We start from the raw sequence: 21,261 nt of genomic DNA, 5'->3' as shown, positions 1-21,261 counted from the left end.
GCAGGCTCCATGCAGGGAGCCTGACGTGGAACTCGATCCTGGGTCTTCAGGATCATGCCCTGGGCTGAAGGCAGGCGCTAATCCGCTGAGCCACCCAGGCTGTCCTATTGTATAATCCTTTTGTAAATTATAAAGAGTAATAACAGATACTTTTTAAAAAATTTAAACAAATCAGATGTGTTAAAGTGATAAGTAAAAGTCCTTTAAAAAGATGCTGTCAGGGACGCCTGGTTGGCTCAGTGGTTGAGCATCTGCCTTAGGCTCAGGGCGTGATCCTGGGATCTGGAATTGAGTCCCACCTCAGGCTCCCCGCAGGGAGCCTGCTTCTCCCTCTGCCTGTGTCTGCCTCTCTGTGTCTCTCATGAATAAATAAATAAAATCTTTAAAAAAAAAAGATGCTGCCAATTTAGACATCTTTAGTATATATTGGTGCCTGTATCTCCTTGGCCTTCCCTGTACTAAGCTTAATCTTTGCTAATTTGGTAAGTGAAAAATAGTATTATTTTTTTAAACGATTTCTATTTATTTATTTGAGATAGAGTAAGAGAGAGAGCATAAGTGAGGAAAGAGGCAGGGGAAGGAGAAGGGAAGGAGAAGCAGGCTCTCTACTGAGCAGGGAGCTTAACATGGGGCTTGATCACAGGACCCTGAGATCATGACCTGAGCCAAAGGCAAACACTTAACTGAGCCACCGAGGCACCCCAGTATTTTGATTTTTTTTAAAGTATTTGTTTATAAGTGAAGTTGAGAATCTTTTCATATATATGTCAATGTTTGATATTTATTTTTCTATGTTTTTTTCTTTACTATTTTTTTAAAGGATTTATTTATTCATGGGAGACACAGAGAGAGAGGCAGAGACACAGGCAGAGGGAGAAGTAGACTCCATGCAGGAAGCCCGATGCGGTACTGGATCCTGGGATCCTAGCATCACACCCTGAGCCAAAGACAGACATTCAACTGCTGAGCCACCCAGGCATCCCTAATTACTATTTTTTTTTTTTTTTAGATTTTTATTTATTCATGAGAGACACACAGAGAGAGGCAGAGACACAGTGGGCGGAGCAGGCTCCATGCAGGGAGCCTGACGTCGGACTTGATCCCAGGTCTCCAGGATCACACCCTGGGCTGAAGGTGGTGCTAAACCACTGAGCCACCAGGGCTGTCCTCTAATTACTATTTTTTAAAATTGTGTGTTTTTAACTAGGCTCTACACCCAACATGGGGCGTGAACTCACAACCCTGAGATCAAGAGTTGCATGCTCTATTGACTGAGCCAGCCAGGCACCTCTGTTGTCTTTTGCAAAGCCACATCTCCAGTGCCTAGAGCCAGGCCTTGCATTCCTTAAGCATTCAGCAAACACTTACTGAACAAATGAATGGTTTTCTCTTCTTTGCCTCTTTTCCTAGTAGGCTGTTACTTTTTAAAAAAGATTTTATCTATCTATCTATCTATCTATCTATCTATCTATCTATCTATCTATCTATCTATTCATTCATGAGAGACACACAGAGAGAGGCCGAGATACAGGCAGAGGGAGAAGCAGGCTCCATGCAGGAAGCCCGATACAACATTCGATCTCAGGACCCTGGGATCACGCCCTGAGCCAAAGACAGACGCTTAACCACTGAGCCATTCAGATGTCCTTAGGCTGTTACTTTTTAAAATTTGGCATATAAGTGCTCCTTGTATAGTAAAGAAATTGGCTTCTTTAGGTGATTTATGGTAATTTTTAGGTTGGGTATATTTTTTATATTTATCAGCCTTTTCTTTTGTGACTTCTTTATGTCATCCTTTTATGGCAGGTTTAACAGGAATACATCACTCCAAGGTTAAAATAATTAGTGTTTTCTTCTAGCACCTTTAAGGTTTTATTTTCCATTTTACACATTTTTGGCGACCCAGAGGAGCACCCTATGTTTTTGGAAATCTTTTGTCCCCCTCTACAATCTGATGGTTCTGGTAGTGACTGTCTGTTGCAATCCACTGCTCCAGTGGGGATCAGAAGCTCCTTGCATAAACATAGGAAATTTCCTTGGCATATGTATGTCTTATTACTGATGTTTACCTTGATCACTTGGTTAAAGTAATTCTGCCAAGTTTCACCATTGTAAAGTTACCACCTTTCTTTTTTGTGCTAAAATAAGTCTTGGGCGAGACACTTTGAATCTATGTAAATACTCAAATTTTCACCCACTAATCTAACATCCATCAGGGGATTTTGTCTGCAACAATTACTACTGTGATGTTTGCTTAATAGTGATTTTTGTTAGCTCTTTTACTTTCTACATTTATTAAATGGAATTCTCTGCCTATGTCTCTGCCTCTCTCTGTGTGTCTCTTGTGAATAAATAAATTATTATTATTATTATTATTTTTAAAGAAAGCTATCTCGGGGCACCTTGCTGGCTCAGTCAGGAGAGCATGTGATTCTTGATCTTGGGGTTGTGAGCTCAAGCCCTACACTGGGTGTAGAGTAGAAAGAAAGAAAGAAAGAAAGAAAGAAAGAAAGAAAGAAAGAAAGAAAGAGAAAGAGAGAGAGAGAGAGAGAAAGAAAGAAAGAAAGCCGGCTCATCTACCTCATTCATTTAAATAACCAATTATATCAGGGAGGACACATGAATACTAAAAATAAATAGTTGTCATAATGCAACACTATCAGTAGGTACTGTTTTGGCTATTAGGAGCTCTTTCAGGTTGGCTCCTGTGTTTTTGTGATGTCCTTTTTTCAGTATTGTTTTCTGGCATCACAAGATATTCCAGGTTCATCTTGAATCAATCATTTCTTCAAGGTTCTCCTTGTTCCTTTTATTGGAGAATTGTGTTTAGAAATCAGTATCTGTGTACTAAGTATGCTCCTTGCTTGTAGATACTCTCAGCAGATAGAACTAGCAAATATAGGGGATGCCTGGGTGGCTCAGCAGTTGGGCATCTGCCTTTGGCTCAGGGCATAATCCCACATCAGGCTTCCTGCATAAACCTGCTTCTCTCTCTGCTTCTTTCTCTCTGTGCTCTCATGAATAAATAAAAAATCTTAAAAAAAAAGAACTAGCAAATACATACACACATGTATTTGCAAATATATTAGTCCCTACATAGATATCAATCTATACTTCTGTACTTGTACATATATTAGAACCCATAAACTTACACTGATACCTCAGATTCCAATCCAACATCACAGGTTTCATTTTAGCTTTCCTATTTTCCCTAGTTAATAACTTTTTCCTTCAACATTGAGAAGTTCAACTCATGATCTAGAATATATTTAACTTTAGCATACATATTAGTTTCAAATTGCTAACCTACTTCCCCACACTCCTGTGAAAAATACTTAGTGCATAGACGAGGACATTTCTGTACAGTTCATTTGGTCTTATTCTTAGGTATCCAGTCAATATACTATTTATCTCAGTTTCTTAAGTGAGTTCCTTTCTTCCCTATCCTCTACAGAGTAGCTAGGTTACTCATTTGTAATACAGTTGATTCCAGTATTTTCAGTTTGGGTCTCTCCCCAACCCCACACACTGTAGTTTTTATTTTTGTTTATTGCTTTATTATTGGTAATAAAATATATATCCTAAGTCAACTGCACTGTTTCCTGAAAACTATCATTAAAAAATATTCTGTATGTTTTGGGGTCCCTCACTGGCTCAGTCAGTAGAGGATGCAACTCTTGATCTCAAGGTCATGAGTTCAAGTCCCACACTGGGCATAGAATCTACTCAATTAAAACAAATTTTAAAAAAATTCTGGGGGTACCTGGGTGGCTCAGTTGGTTGGGCATCTGCCTTCAGCTCAGGTTGTGATCCTGGGGTCCTGGGATCAAGCCCAGCATCAGGCTCCCTGCTCAGTGGGGAGTCTGTTTCTCCCTCTCCCTCCGCCTGCTGCTCTGCATACTCGGGCATGCTCTCTCTCTCTCTCAAATAAATAAAATCTTTAAAAAAATTTGTTTTATTTTTTAATGTATTTTAAACATTACCCTGATAAAATTAAATACCGCATATTGAATGACTGAACAATATTAAAGCCAATGGAGACTCCCCCATTTGAATAGAAAACATTAAAATGAACATTAATAGAAAATCAAGATATTTCTGGAAAATATTAAATCTCAGTTTGAATACAAATTACCAAGAAATCATGGATTAAATTTTATATGCTGTACTAAATCTCTGAGGCAAAGAATGTACAAACTTTTAATCAAGAATGTAAGACTAGGGCACCTGGGTGGCTCAGTTGGTTGGGTGTCTATCAGCTCTGGTTGTGATCTTGGGGTCCTGGGATGGGCCCCACAATGAATTCTCTGCTCAATAGGGAGTCTGCTTCTCCCTCTCCCTCTGCCACTTCCCCTGCTTGTGCTCTGTCAAATAAATAAGTAAAAAATCTTAAAAAAAAAAAAAAAAGGAAAACAAAAGAAGAATGTAAGACTGTAGGAGTGCCAGCCTGGTTCAGTTGGAGAGCATATGACTCTTGGTCTTGGGGTCGTGAGTTTGAGCCCCATGTTGGGTGTAGATATTACTGAAAAAAAAAAACTATAAAAAATATACGACTGTATTAGAGAATGGAAAAAGCTAGACTTTAGTGTGAAAATCACACATGAAAACCTAGAGTTGTACTTCAGAAATTCTAGGACATATGCAGGGAGCAGAATATTGCCCTCTCCCCAAGGATGTCCAGTGGTATCTGTGAATGTTAGGTTATATTGCAAAGGGGAATTAAGGTTGCAAGTGGATGATATAAGGTTACTATTCAGATGATTTTATTTTATTTTATTTTATTTTTTTCAGATGATTTTAAAATAGGGAGATTATTCTAGATTATCTGGGTGGGCGTGATATAATCACAAGGATCCTTGTCTGGTAATGAAAAGGAGAGTTGGTTGGATATGATGAGAAGTACCCAACCTGTCATTGCTGGCTTTGGAGATGGAGGCTTTAGAACGGAAAGCCAAAGAATGTGAGCAACCTCTGAAAGCTGGAAAGGGAAATAATTCTGCCATAGAGCCTCCAGGAAGTAAGGCAGCCCTGCCAACAGGGCTTTAGCCCAGTTTGAGACCTATTTCAGTCTACTGATCTATAGAACATAAGATAATAAGCCTGTGTTATTTTAAGCCACTGCATTTGTGGTAATTTGTTAGCACAGCAATAGAAAGGAAATAAAAGAGTCAACCTACATTTGAACTTTAAAAGAGTCTACATCTTGGTCCCTCTAGGGGCATACTGATTTTATTCTCTTTATTCTTGTCCTTTTTGTTTATACTACAGTCAGTTCACTGTTACTCAAATATTTTCCTAGTTGGTTTTAGGAGTTTATTTTTTGGGGGTATGTGAAACCTAACTATGGTTCTAAGAGTCCTGTACAATATTTGCCACTCCCTCAATCCTGTTACCTTGTTCCCATTCCTCCCCTTAATCCTACCCTTCTCATCTAAGACACCAATCACTTTAATTTCTGGTTTACTAAATGCCCCCCTCTACCCTGCCTAAATGAACAAATACTTGTCTTCTTATATCCCTTTCGTTCTCACACAAAGGGTACTATCAATATTTTTGCCTCTAAGCAAAACTAACTTTCTGAAGTGCAGTAAATTTAGCACAAGAAGGCTACTGAATGACCTTAAGGAAATGCTGTTCTGCTTAAATGCTAAGGGCCAGATTGCAATGAATTAAAGCATTAAATGTGAGGGAACCAAAATACTACAGCACAGTTAACATTTAAGAAAATCTAATGCTCATCTTCAGTTAGGTTTACACTAGGTACTTCTAATCACAGATCCTGGTAAATGAATCTCACTAACTCTAGTACACGTGGCTAGCAGGGGGCTTTAACTGTGGAGTTGGAACAGACAAATCAGGCTCACTGGGAGGGTGTGAGAACAGGAAGACATTTCTAGTAACAGGTCTTTCTGTTCCCAAGTCCTAGAATCCTAAAGCTTTCACTTCTATGCCACAGCATTGTGGTCTTGGTCCCTAAGCCTTAAACGAGAGCCCAAACTGTACTGTACTGTACTGAATGAGCGGCTCTACACAGCAGGCACTTTCCCAACGATGCATAACCCCGCCCAAAGTGGCCACAAACAAGATAAAATACCACACTCGAACCTAACCTCTCCCTCCAGTCATCTCAATGTTCCGTGGCCCCTAACAAACTATTCACAAGCACCCTCCTAGCTCCTGCTTGCGGAAACGAACATTCCCAGGACCCCGGCCGTTTCGATTGACGTTACTTCCGGGGAAAGTAACCTTTCTCCGGCGGTTGCCGGACTGGAAAGGTCTCGCGACATTTGCTCCCGCGAGATCTGCTTGCTCACTCTAGCGACGACATCCTCCTCCTCCTCCCCGCCGCCTTTCGGCAATCTTCGCCAGTCTCAGCCTCGACCAATCTGCACTCAGATGGCATGGATCAGGGTCTCCCCCCGAACCCCAGTCCACACTGGGCGTCAGGCGGCAGCGGCGGGGTGCGAGCTGCACGAGGCCGACGGCAGCGGCACTGCGGGAGGCCACGGGCTGGCGACGATCTGTGAGCGTGGGCGGGGCGGGGGTAAGCTAGCTGAGTAGCGGCTCGATTGTTCTGGCCTGGCTATGGCGCCTCTCCTCCCCCCCGCCATGGCTCCCCGTGTCCCTGCTCCGCTCCTCTCAGTGAGTGAAAGTGGCCGCCGCCGCCGCCGGCCCAGCGCCCGCAGCCGCCTCAGCGCCGCCGCCATCTTGGGGTCCCAGGAGCCGCCGAGGGAGCGAGCTAGGAGCGTCCACGCCCAACGCAGTCACCGTCCCACGGCCTCAGAGAGCGAACCGCGGCTCCACCGTCGGCGGGGCGACCCCCCCCTTCGGACCCCGCCCGCACCCCGCCCCCCCTCCGCCGCCGCCGCGGCGGCGGGGCCCGGCGGCCCGAGGTGAGGCGACTAGACGTGGGCGGGCGAACGGAAGGGGGGGTTGTGTAGGCCCCGTTGCGCCCCTCTCTGCGGGCGACGACTGGGCCGCGTCTTAAAGGGGCCGTCGCCCCCGGCCCTTGGATTTGTTGGGGTTAGTGGGGAGGATGGGTGTGGACACTCCCCGTAGGGTTGGGACCTCAGGGACCTGGGCCTCGTCCTTCCCCCTCTCATACCTCTACAGACCTGGGGTCACGCGGTGACCTCAGATAGCCGAGGGAGCCCGTGGGGCGCCCACACGTGGGGACTGTGTTAGACCAGGTGCACGTGGGACCCGGTGGGGCGGTGTCGGGCTAACACGTGTGTGGGTTTGGGGGTGGGGTGGGTCAGGGCGGGGGCTGGTTGAGCTCAAGTGGGAACCCTGTGAGGGCTTTATCTGTCCTCTTAAACAAATAAGATCTAAGAGCTTAAGAGTATGCCAGTTTATGGGGAGCAAGTTGGGATATGGGTAAATGGAGTATGCTGTTTGTTGGTGTTAGGTGGGGACAGCCTAACACGTGCACATATTTAGGAGTGTGTAGGGGACACCCATTGTGGTCTTTTAGGTTTTTGTAGAACGTCTAGGCAAGTGTCATCCAATTTTGACATTCCTACTTGAGCTTGCTGATGAAAACTACTACTTCCGTAATCAGCTAGGGTGGAAGCCCCCTACAGTTTGGGAGCGATAGAGCCTAAGAAGGCACTCAACTATTTTAGTTTACAGCCAACTGTGCCCGAATTCTTTGATTCATACACTGTTTAGTTTCATGTTTGAGTACTTGTTGGTAGGATTGGGAGATGGAATTAGGAGGTTGACCTCGAAAAAGTCACAGGTAACCAGTTACTTTTCCAATCAGTGGCTTTCATGATTTTCTTTTCCAAGGAGATTTTCACTGTGGTTTGCTAGTGGTGGCGTTTTATTTATTTATTTTTAAGTAACCACTTTATTGCAATATAATTCACATACCAAAAATACTGTTCGGTGGTTTTTTACTTTTTAAGATTTTTAAATTTATTTATTAATGAGAGACAGAGAGAGAGAGAGAGGTGCAGAGACACAGGCAGAGGGAGAAGCAGGCTCCCTGCAGGGAGCCCGACGTGGGATTCGATCCCAGGACTCCAGGATCGCGCCCTGGGCCAAAGGCAGGCGCTAAACCGCTGCGCCACCCAGGGATCCCCTGGGTGATTTTTAATATACTCAGAGTTGTACAACTTTCACCACTGTGTAATTCATCACCCCAGAAAGAAGTCCCATTAGCAGTCACTCTCCCCTCAGCCCTTTCCCTGGCCCTTAGCGACCACTAATCTATTTTCTGTCTTTGTAGATTTGCCTATTCCGGATATTTCGTACAAAGGGAATCATACAATATGTGTCTTTATGTGACTGGCTTCTTTCACTTAACATGCTCTCAAGGTTCATCCATGTTGTAGCATGTATCAGGATTTTGTTGCCAAATAATATTCCATTCCCTTTGTGTTTTATGCTTGAAGTTCTCAAGCTCTTCCTATAAATAAATAATTTGAGGTTATTATATGGTAAAAGTCACATTCCTACTACATAATAAAATAAATTTGTATTTTTAAGGGTTAAATTCTGTTATTCTAGTCTACTGTGTTCTTTTTCTCTTTATTTTGTTTCAGTAGAATCCAAACTAGTTTTTAAAGATCGTCGTCTCAAAAAAAAAAAAAAAAAGATCCTCGTCTCTTTTAATAGGAAAAAATTATAAAGAGGACAAATGTGATTAGAAAAGTTTATGACTAATAAAAACATTTTTGAGTACATCAGGGTGGAAATGTGATGTCTAAGCAACAGACCGTAAACTATGGTGTTATAATTTCACTTAAATAATTGCTTGTCTTTGTATTACCAAGGAATGGTATTCCTAAGAGCCTTTGAGTGCTGTTACTTGTGTAGACACAGGGCTAGGGAGGGAGTAATAGACACCTCTCTGCCCTCAAGAGGATTAAAACTGGCTTGGGGATTTAACGTCAACGTACAAGTTGACACAAAATATAAATGCCGGGATCCAGTGAAGTTTTGAGAGTTTGGAACAGGATAGGGTTAATAGGATACTTTGAATTTGTTTTTTTTTTTATTTTTTTTATTTTTTTATTTTTTTAATTTATTTTTTATTGGTGTTCAATTTACTAACATACAGAATAACCCCCAGTGCCCGTCACCCATTCACTCCCACCCCCCGCCCTCCTCCCCTTCTACCACCCCTAGTTCGTTTCCCAGAGTTAGCAGTCTTTACGTTCTGTCTCCCTTTCTGATATTTCCCACACATTTCTTCTCCCTTCCCTTATATTCCCTTTCACTATTATTTATATTCCCCAAATGAATGAGAACATATAATGTTTGTCCTTCTCCGACTGACTGACTTCACTCAGCATAATACCCTCCAGTTCCAGATACTTTGAATTTGTGTGGCAAAATAAATGAAGTTGATGACAAGTTTTTTTTTTTTAAGATTTATTTACTTATTCATGAGAGACACAGAGAGAGAGAGAGAGAGAGAGAGAGAGGCAGAGACACAGGCAGAGGGAGAAGCAGGCTCCATGCAGGGAGCCTGACATGGGACTCGATCACGGGTCTCCAGGATCACACCCCGGGCTGAAAGGGGCACTAAACCACTGAGCCACCCGGGCTGCCCTGATGACAAGTTTTAAGTTGAATCTTAAGCATGAACATTTTGATATGATAGGCTGTAGCGTGCAGAGGATGAGAAGAACATAGTTGCTAATAACTTATTAAACACCTATTATGGACACTAATCCTAATCATGAGGGCTCTGGTCCCACCTAATACCATCATCTTTGGAGTTGGATTTCAACATATGATGGGAGGGGGCACAAACATTCAGACTATGGCGGTACATTAAGTTAGGAATTCAATTACAGAGCATTGGAATCGCTTCTAATCGTGATATAGTAGGTTTGCTTAGGGTTGAAAAAATCACGAAGCTTAATGCCTGGCTTTAATAAGTACATAATAGAGATTTCTATATATGTTAGGTCAGAAGTAGGAGATTAGTAATAGTAAATGTAGTTGACAAATTAGATATTAAAAAAATTGGGATTAAATGCTATTCATACTTTTTTTTTAAAAAAAGATTTTATTTATTCATGAGAGAGACAGAGAGAGAGGCAGAGACATAGGCAGAGGGAGAGGCAGGCTCTCTGCAGGGAGCTGGATGCGGGACTTGATCTGAGGACCCTGGGATCACAACCTGAGCCAAAGGCGGATGGATGCTTATTCACAGAGCCATCCAGGTGCCCCATATTGATACTTTTTTTTTTTTTTTAATTTTTTTTTTTTTTATTTATTTATGATAGTCACAGAGAGAGAGAGAGAGAGAGGCAGAGACACAGGCAGAGGGAGAAGCAGGCTCCATGCACCGGGAGCCCAACGTGGGATTCGATCCAGGGTCTCCAGGATCACGCCCTGGGCCAAAGGCAGGCGCCAAACCACTGCGCCACCCAGGGATCCCCATATTGATACTTTTAATGGACTGAAAGACAGTGAATCAACTGTGTGAGGTGCTTTTATAAACTTTCACTACCAAGGATTGACAGCCTGTGTGATGGTCTGTAAAGCAGGGTTCTTTTTCTTTTTCTTTTTCTTTTTTTTTTTTAAATATAGGCTCCATGCCCAGTGTGGGGTTTGAACTCAGAACCCTGATATCAAGGGTCACCAACTGAGCCAGCCAGGCACCCCTATAGAGCAGAGTCCTTAACGTTTTTTATGTGCCCTGCACCCCTTTGCAATTTAAAGAAGCTTGTGAATGCCTTCTCAGAATATGAGATATATTGTATAATATATTATACATTTAAATATATAATATATAGTTCCCATATTTATTTATTTATTTTTTTTATTTTTATTTATTTATGATAGTCACAGAGAGAGAAAGAGAGAGAGGCAGAGACACAGGCAGAGGGAGAAGCAGGCTCCACGCACCGGGAGCCCGATGTGGGATTCGATCCCGGGTCTCCAGGATCGCGCCCTGGGCCAAAGGCAGGCGCCAAACCACTGCGCCACCCAGGGATCCCATGTTCCCATATTTAAAAAGTAATTTATGATGTAAGAAATATCCTTTTTATTACTGAATTAAATAACTAGTGAAAGTCTAATCTTGCTGGGCTGTGCTGCCTACCTTCAGACTTGAAGGAAAGAAATGCTAATTTCAGTTATAGGTTACTGAAAATAAGGATGCAGATTTTTTAAGATTTTTATTTATTTGTGAGAGAGAGAGAGAGAGAGAGAGAGGCAGAGACATAGGTAGAGAGAGAAGCAGGCTCCATGCAGGGAACCTGATGTGGGACTCGATCCCGGGACTCCAGGATCACATCCTGGGCATGAAGGCAGGCACTCAATTGCTGAGCCACCCAGAAGTCCCAAGGCATTGTTTTTATTTTTTTATTATTTTTATTTTTTAAAAAAGATTTTATTTATTTATTCATGACACACACACACACACACACACACACACACACACAGAGGCAGAGACATAGGCAGAGGGAGAAGCAGGCTCCACGCAGGGAGCCTGATGCAGGACTCGGGACTCCATCCGGGGACTCCAGGAACACGCCCTGGGCCAAAGGCAGGCACACTAAACTGCTGAGCCACCCAGATGTCCCTGAGACATTGTTTTTAGACTAAGAAAGATTTGAGTCCCACTTAACCATTGGGTAGGCTACTCAACTTTTTTTTTTTTTTTTTTTAAGATTTATTTATTTTAGAGAGAGAGAGAGCACTTGGGAGTGTGTGTGTGGGGGTGCACAGATGAAAAGAATCTTCAAGCAGACTCCCTGCTGAGCGTGGATCCTAGGACCCATGAGATCATGATCTGAGCAGAAACCAAGAATCAGACACTTAACCAACTGAGCCACCCAGGTGCCCCAAGCTACTCAACATTTTTGAGTTTCAGTTCTCCTTATCTGTGAAATGGATGGGGATAATAATTTTCACTTCTGAAATTAAATGACATGTTAACTGTAAGATAGCATATTAATAAAAATTGGTTTATTTTTGTCTTTGAAGAAATAAATACTCCAAAGACCATGACATACATTCTATTCTGATTTGGGAGAAGGGAAACTATTTGTTATGTAGTCGGAAGGAACAGCCTGTATGGGATATAGGATCTACTCAGGGCATTCAAGCATAGAGTTCATCTTTTGGTAATGGTACTAAAACTATTCTTGTAAAAGAACAAATAAAGTTCTTTCAGGTTTGCATGAAAGAACTAGCTTTCTTTGTAAGAAGTTAGTAGCTAAGTAGAATAAACTGTGGGTAAATCTTTCATATTTTTGCGCATGAACAAACGACTAGTGAACATAAATATGGTAAAAAGAATGTTTGGGTCACTTTATTCCTGAGAATGTTGCTGAGTGTTGCCAGAAAGCCAACAAAATGTTAGTCATTCCCCGGAGAGGTATGAAAAAGAAAAAATAAAAATGGACTGCATTAATTATCTTGGTACAAAACCACAATACAATCCACTCTTAGACTATAGAATGGATTCCAATTATTGCACCTCAAGGAAGAATAAATTAAGCAGGAGGGAAGTTTCCAGAAAATGGCAATATAAATTATGAAGGCAATGGTAAGGCTTTCACATGAAGATAAAGAAATTTGACTCCATGATGGAATAATGAAGACTGGGATGAACTTGATTAAATTAAGTTGAATTTTGAAAAACATGAATTATAATCCTGGAAATTGAGAACTAGTTTGAAAGATGAATATTGCTTGACAGGTATATAATGAGTTGTTTGTTTATGAAACTTATTAGCACAGAAGGTGTTTAAGGCTCAAGAACAAACCAGACACAGTTGTAAGGGTTACAAAGCCAGAGACTTTTGTGATCTAGTCCTAGTTTATTTCAGGTCAGCAAACCATTTAATGATGCTTGTACCTAATGGTTTATGAAACTCCTTATTTTGTTCATTCAATAAATATTTATTGAACACCTAATGAATGCTTTTTGACCCTCCCAACAACAATTTGTTGAGCACCTGCCACACTCAAGGGACTATGGTAGACTCTGGGGATATACAAGTGAATTAATGCAGGTGTGTGTATATGCATGGAGAGTATAGAGGGTCTGCAAAGATAAACACATTTTTTTTGTTTATTGTTTTCTTAAAAAAATTTATTTATTCATGAGAGACAGAGAGAGGCAGAGACACAGGCAGAGGAAGAAGCAGGCTCCATGCAGGGAGCCCAGTGTGGGACTTGATCATGCCCTGGGCCGAAGGCAGGCGCTAAACCACTGAGCCACCCCGGGGTCCCCCACTGAATGTTATTCTAATGTTAGTAATAGTTTGCCTTTTTAAGAGTCATTTTTATTTATTTTTTATTTATTATTATTTTTAAAGATTTTATTTATTTATTAGAGACACACACACACAGAGACAGGCAGGGGGAGAAGCAAGGACGTAGGACTTGATTCCAAGTCTCCAGGATCACGCCCTGGGCTGAAGGCGGCGCTAAACTACTAAGCCACCAGGGCTGCCCTAGAGTCATTTTTAAAATGTAATAATAGACCCAAGCCCTGGGCTGAAGGCGGCGCTAAACCGCTGAGCCATTGGGGCTGCCCGACACATAGTGTTTAATTGCTATATATTATCATCTAATTGAACCCTCTCACTTTACAAAGAGGCTTGTGGGACCTTGAGAGGATAGCCAATGTTCCTAAAGTCTATCTGGCTTGTCAATAGCATTAAAGTCACAGCTTTTGACTTCAACTTCTCCATCCAACCATGTTACTTCCATAGAGGATTGTAGTACCTTGTAACATCATTTTTTTCAAGTAGGCTCCATGTCCACCCTAAGATCAGGAGTTGCACGTTCTACCAACTGAGCCTGCCAGGTGCCTCTAGTAGCATGTAGTTTAGTTAAAATACTGCTTGATAAAGGTATTCTTTTGGATACCATGATGGTGGCTATGACATGAAAATTTTAAAACCCATAGGGTTTTACAGCACAAAATTAACTTTAATGTGTAAAAATTAAACAAAGATCATTGAGGAGGTAGAGAGGTCCCATGAAGGAATGTAGAAAAGAGAATCTAATTGTATTAGAAATGTGTGAAATAACCTTACTAAAAAGGGAAGAAGGGGCATGCTGACCTAAGTAATCTTGGAAATGAGTGGAATCTAAGACAAAAGGAATTGTACATAAGCATTGTAGTCTAATTGATAAAATTGTATCCCGTGAAGGTGCGGGTTAATTCTGATACTGATATGTATGTATACTGCAATTGAACAATTAGTAAATAGATGGTAAGAGATGGGCTCCTCACTGTTATTGTGTGAATTTACAGATAAGGGGAGGAGGCTAGAATGATTCATGTGGTAGATTAGAGTTGGGAACATCAGCATGAACTCATGTTTAGCTTAATACAGATGGTTACATATTGAAATATTTGTATATGTGTATACATGCTTGTATTTATATACATATATAATATACAATATACATATAAATATTACATATTATATATAATATAATACAGATTATATTATAAATATTATAAATATACATATATTTCTGTGGTCTGTCAGCTGATGTTAAAAGAAACTCAGGAGCAACACAAGATCTTAGTTTCCAATACCATTATTTAATACAAGGAACAAGAGCTCCTTGGAAAAATGGCTGATTCTAGGATGGGGCAGGAAATATATAAGGTGAACCTAGAACATCTTGTAGTGCCAGAAAGTAAGGAAGTGCTCTAACAACAAAAACCACTCACCACCACCACAACACAACCCCATGAGGAGGAGGGTATGTCAGGAGCCAGCTGAAAGAGCTCTCAGTGGCCAAAACTGGAATGATTTGAGCAGCAAAATAAACTAAGCAGCATTGGATTATAACCTGTAATATAAAATCAATATTTTTGAGTCTATAATGCTCTAAATAATGATTGAGTGAATGAATATACTGTTTGAAATACTGCCTTAGTGTAGTTTTATGCCCTAGGAGCCTCTGGTTTGCTTGAGGTTGTTCAGACAGTATTGAAGTTGAAGTATGTGGGACTTTGGAGTCAGACTTCTTGGATTTCAGACCTGGCTTTGATACTTCTGGCTGTGTTCACTTTCTGTAAAGTGGAGGTTATAATAGTGCCTAGGTCTTTTTTTTTTTTTTTTAATTTATTTATTATTTATTTATTTATGAGAGAGAGAGAGAGAGAGGCAGAGGGAGAAGCAGGCTCCATGCCGGGAGCCCCCGACGCAAGACTCAATCCCGGGACTCCAGGATCGCACCCTGGGCCAAAGGCAGGTGCCAAACTGCTGAGCCACCCAGGGATCCCCAGTGCCTAGGTCTTAAGTGCGGGATACCTGGATGTGTCTCAGTGGTTGAGCTACTGCCTTCAGCTCAGGCTGGGAACCTGGGATCCTGAGATCTAGTCCTGCATCAGGCTCCCTTGCAGGGAGCCTGCTTCTCCTTCTGCCTGTATCTGTGTTTCTCATGAATAAATAAATACAAATGTTTAAAAAAGGATTAAATGAGTTAATGCATATATAAAATACATATGCATATGAAATGTTTGGCACATAGCTCTCAATAGAATGTTAATCTGTTGTATTTGATACAAGATCAAAAAATTGGAATCGCTTGTAATGGAATCTCCCTCCCCACCTCACCAGACTTCTTAAATAGAGGAAAAAGTATAACTTCAATTTAACAAGTGTTTATTGAGCACCTAGTTTGATGTACACAATATCTGCCTTGTTCTAATTGACTGTATAATGAAGAGAATGAGTAAATGTATTTAATGTTAATAAAATCATTACACATCTAAGTGACTAATAGAGGATTAACTATTGAACTGATTGATAGCTAAAATTTCCCAGCACTTGGTGAGGCATCTCTCTTTTTCACAAGTAACCATTAAGCAGGCTAAAGCTATCTTCCCTTTGCTGAGGAATGAAATGAGTTGCTCAAGTTTTCTGGGCTTTTGAGTTCAGTCCTTTAATTTCTCTCTTATATGAGAACATCTTTTTCTGAGCTGTATCATTCTCTGGAAAAGGTAAGTGTTTTCATGAATCTAGCTGTGAAATTTGTTGCAATAACTGGCTCTTCGGTAAGAGATCTTCAGCTATGTTTTCAAGTTTTTAATTTGATGAATTGTTATTAAGTGAGTGCTTTTTACTACAAGACTTATGGAAATATAACCGTATGAAAATATAACCTCTAAAATAGCATAACTTGGATACCTTGGTGGCTGACCGGTTGAGCATCTGCCTTCGGCTCAGGGCATGATCTTGGAGTCCTGGGAGTGAGTCCCGCATCAGGCTCCCTCTATGGAGTCTGCTTCTCTCTGCCTGTATCCTCTGCCTTTCTCCCTCATGAATAAATAAATAGAATCTTAAAAAAAATCATAAAATTTTTTTAAGTTACCATGTGGAAAGGTCCAGTAAATACCTCAGGAAACTGTTCCTCCCTTTTGGATTTTTTGGTTTAGTAATATATAAACCCTAAATGCTTAATAAATAGGGTTTAAACTTATTCAACCTAAGGTTCTGTCTATAGTGTATACTGCAGAACTCCATAGAGGCAGTTATGCTAGTAAAGATACTTATTTTATTATTTCAGTAAGATGTTTTTGTTCCCTGTCTTGGTGAAGATACTCTTTTAGGAAGTTGATACTTTCCTAGAAGAAAGCAAATGCATTGTAATTGATTTTTTAAAAAATCTTTGTTAACATACTTCTTTTTCATATAGTAGTGTAATGTCATTAATAACAATAGGGAAGGGAAAATGCGGATAGCATCTTTTTCTTCCTCCATATGCCTTTAAGGTAGGCCAAAATATTTTCTTTGCCATTTTAGGAATTTATGAAAGGGCCATCCTTTTTTTAGCTGGGAGCAATTAAAATGCAGGTGTTATTATTTCTGAAACTGTTTTGGGTAAACTCTGGGCTTGTTAAATTGCTAGACTGTGCCCATGCGCTTTTTTTTTTTTTTTTTTAAGATTATATTTATTTATTCATGACAGACACAGAGAGAGAGGCAGAGACACAGGCAGAGGGAGAAGCAGGCTCCATGCAGGGAGCCCGACGTGGGACTCAATCCCCGGTCTCCAGGATCACACCCCAAGTTGAAGGCGGCGCCAAACCACTGGGCCACCGGGGCTGCCCTGTGCCCATGCTCTTGTAGTGATTCCTTTGAGCAAATTGTTTCTGGCCTACTTGTAGAGGGCTCTGTTGGTCTTTGTTATTTGAGGACAAGGTCTTTTCCTCAATCAGTGTCTGGTATATAGTAGCCTTTTAATGAATATTTGATAGTCTGAAAGAAAAGTTTTGGTTCAACTGGGGTTTTATTTAAAGAGTGCATTGGGGGTGCTTGGATGGCTTGGTTGGTTAAGTGTCTGCCTTTGGCTCAGGTCATGATCTCAGGGTCCTGGAATAAAGCCCAGAGTTGGGCTCCCTGCTCAGCAGGGAGCCTGCCCCTCTCTCTACCCCTCCCCCTGCTTGTGTGTCACTCCTCTCTTTCTCTCTTAAATAAATAAATAAATAATTTTAAAGAGTGCTTTGTGATTTATTTACATCTTCTTTGCCATGCCTTAGGGTGACCAAAAATTATTGTTCAAATGTGGATACTTTTGAAAATGAAGGGCAACAGACTATTTGTGATTATGCTTAGGACAGCAAACTTATGGGTTTTAGGCAAACCAACTAGGAGGTATGCCCAAGTCATGAGGCTTCTTTGTTTTTGTTATAGCAGTCTGGTGGTGAAGAATTGGGGATTTGGTGTCACAGTAGTAGATCTGAGTTCTGATTCTAGCTTGGGCAAATTATTTAGCTTAACTGAGAATAAGGTTTGAGTAATTGTGGTGATTAAAAGGGCTGGTATTATGAAAGCACCTAGGACAGAAAAGCTCTTTACACTAGTGTGCTCTTATTCATTGTAGATTCCTTGTCCTCTCCTCCTATCTTGCCATACTAGAGTTTTTACTTTTAACAGAGGCTCGCTGTGAAAGCTTTTTTAATGGTTAAGATTAACTGAAACATTTCACTAAAACATTTTAGTGAATGCAGGAATGTTTCTTAAGCCATTGAACTTATTTTTTGTTAAATTGTGTAATATGGTGAGTGGGAAATGAATATCCTATGAAACCTAATTACTGTTACTCTTTCTCAAAATATTCGTGAAAAACTTTTTTTCCCAATTATTTTTTGCAGAATTGCTGAAAGATATTTAATAGTTTCAGTTTGGCAAAATAGTCACTTGTAACCTTTATTTCAACTTAATGGATTCATACAAATTTTAATGGTTAGAGAAAAAACAGTTTGAGAATTTCACTAAATTTCTTATCAGTATATATTTTAAAGATTTTTACTTATTTACTTGAGAGAGAGTGTGTGTGAGCACAATCAGGGAGAGTGGCAGAGGGAGAAGTAGGCTCTCTGCCTAGCAGAGAGTCCAGCATGGGGCCCTCTCCCAGAACCCCAGGATCATGACCTGAGCCAAAAGCAGAGGCTCAATCAACTGTGCTACCCAGGTACCCCTCTTATCAGTATTTATACTGTGCGGAATTATTTTTTCTCTTTTGGTATTTGAGTTATTTTCCCCCTATATTTTTTGAAATTTTCTAATTTAGTCAATTTTAATTATTTGTGATTTTCTAAAGGAAATTAAAGAAAATCAGTTTTCATAGACTTTATGCCATAGTATAGGCATCCACACTATGACCAAAAGAAAGTATTCTGGTACTAAGACTTCAAGCTACTTCTGGTGTTCCATATGATTCCTTATTTACCAAACAGCATATAAGATAATGTTCAAAAGACCTAGAGTTAAGAACAATCACAATGATATAGATGTAATTAAGAGAAAATATTAGGGAAGACATTCTTGTTTATCAGTAAGGGATACTAGTTAAGCACAGCATATGTTATGCAAGCTTTTATTTTTTTATTTTTATTTTTTAAATATTTATTTATTCATGAGAGAGAGGCAGAGACACAGGCAGAGGGAGAAGCAAGTTCCATGCAGGTACCCTGATGTGGGTCTCCAGGATCACGAAGGAAAAACTTCTTTCCCTGTTGGATTGTTTCTCAAGAATCAGTGTGACCAGGGCACATGGGTGGCTCAGTGGTTAAGCATCTGTCTTTTTCCCAGGTTGTAATCCTGGGGTCCTGGGATGGAGCCCTGCATCAGGCTCTGTGCAGGGAGCCTGCTTCTCCCTCTGCCTGTGTCTCTGCCTCTCTTTCTCTGTGTCTCTCATGAATAAATAAATAAAATCTTTAAAAAAGCAAAAAAAAAAAAAAGTGTGACCATGTAAGTGCGGATCTTTCTTTGGACTCTGTTCTGTACCATTGATTTGTCCTTCGACCAATGCAGTATACCATCTTGATTACTGTAACTTACAGCAAGTCCTTTTTTTTTTTTTTTTTTTTTTTAAGATTTATTTATTCATGAGAGACACACAACACACAGAGGCAGAGACACAGGCAGAGGGAGAAGCAGGCTCCATACAGGGAGCCCAATGCGGGACTCGATCCCGGGACTCCAGGATCATGGCCTGGGCCAAAGGTGGGTGCTAAACTGCTTAGCCACCCAGAGATCCCCTATAGCAAGTCTTGTAGTCAGATAGTGTGAACTCCGCGAATTTTGCGTCTGTCTTTCTTTCTTTCTTTCTTTCTTTCTTTCTTTCTTTCTTTCTTTCTTTCTTTCTTTCTTTCTTTTTTTTAAAGATTTTATTTATTTATTCACGAGAGGCACAGAGAGAGACGGGCAGAGACATAGGCAGAAGGAGAAGCAGGCTCCATGCAGGGAGCCCAATGTAGGACTCAATCCCGGGATTCCAGGATCATGCCCTTAGCAGAAAGGCTGTCACCCAACCACTGAGCCACCCAGACTTCCCTGCTTATCTTTTTCAAACTTGTTTGGACTGTTGCTTTTCCATATAAATTTTAGGCTGAGTGTGTCAGTTTCTTCAAAAACCTTCCTGGGATTGGATTGGAAATCTATAGATAAGAGAGGATATATGGGAGAGAATTGACATCTTAATAATGAATATTTCAATCCGTGAAAACTTAGTAATACGTATGTCTGACAAAGGAATTATATCTATAATATATAAAGGACTCCTATATAATTCAATTGTAAAAAGACTAGTTTTTTCAAATGTAGTCAAAAACACTTTGATATGTCAGAAAGGAAGTTATATAAATGGCCAATAAGCATGTGAAAAGGTACCCATCAGTCATCAGGGATCTAGAAATTAGAATAGCAGTGATAATACAATTATAATACCAAATGTTGGCAAAGATGAGAAGCAGCTAGAACTCCTGTTCATTGTTGGTGGAAACGTAAAATAGTGGGACCATTTTGGAAAATTGGTGGTTCATTATAAGGTTAAACATACGTCTACTCCCTCCCTAACCGCCCCCCCCCCCCAAAAAAAAAAAAACATATATCTACCTGTTGGCATGGCAGTTCCATTCCCAGGAATTTATCCAGAGTGGACCTAAATGTCCATGAAAAGATGAATAAATAAACTATGGTTATATTCATAGCGGAATCTGATTCAGCAACAAAAAGGAGTGAATTCTTGATACATGCAGTAACATGGGTAAATCTCAAAAACATGCCTTACAAAAAGAATGCAGACACCAAAGTGTATGCAATATGATTCCCTTTCTCTAAATTTCTATACTAGAAATTAATTAATCTGTGGTGGTAGAAATCAGAACAATGATTGCCTCTGGTAAGAGTAATTGGAAAGAAGCACAAGCCTGAGAGAACTTTCTGGGGTAATGAGCTATTCTTACATATCTTGATAGGGAGATAGATTAGACATGTGTATGCGTATGTCAAAACTCATCAAACTATTTAGTATTTGTTCATTTCAAAATGTAAGTAATATCTCAATTCATAATTTTTCATTTGAAAAAATTACATGCAGTATGTAGTAAGAATTTTGAAAAATATTGAAATTAAAAAGTAGAAAGTAGAGGTCCCTCTTAATCCAGTTCCCAGAAATAAACACCTTAAGTTGCTTGGGATGTAACTTTTCAGACATTATCTAGTCTTACAATGTAATGGTTTTAACCATTACATTGGTTAAATGAGGGCTTGGGAGTCAGATTATCTGGATTCAAATCCACATTCCCTGTTAAATTGTACAACCTTGAGTAAGTTACTTAAAGTGTGTAAGTAACACGATTCCTTATCTGTAAATGGGATAATAGTAACAATCTCTTTAAACAGAAAATTAATGGTTGGGTTTTATGTTCTTAGGGATTAAAAAAATTTTTTTTTTAAATTTTTATTTATTTATGATAGTCACAGAGAGAGAGAGAGGCGCAGAGACACAGGCAGAGGGAGAAGCAGGCTC

General features: G+C 40.3%; 1 protein-coding gene across 1 annotated transcript in view; it reads left to right on the top strand.

The window, feature by feature from the left end:
• The first annotated feature begins 6,754 nt into the window (after positions 1 to 6,754).
• Positions 6,755 to 21,261, top strand: part of INO80 (INO80 complex ATPase subunit) — a 129,783-nt gene continuing 115,276 nt past the window's right edge. Inside the window, exon 1 of the mRNA XM_072808387.1 lies at positions 6,755 to 6,893. The gene's annotated coding sequence lies outside the window, so the exon portion shown is untranslated. The remainder of the gene's footprint in view (positions 6,894 to 21,261) is intronic.

The sequence above is a fragment of the Canis lupus genome, chromosome 32, assembly GCF_048164855.1.
Source record: "Canis lupus baileyi chromosome 32, mCanLup2.hap1, whole genome shotgun sequence".
Taxonomy (NCBI): domain Eukaryota; kingdom Metazoa; phylum Chordata; class Mammalia; order Carnivora; family Canidae; genus Canis; species Canis lupus.
This window is presented reverse-complemented; position numbering and strand designations above follow the sequence as displayed.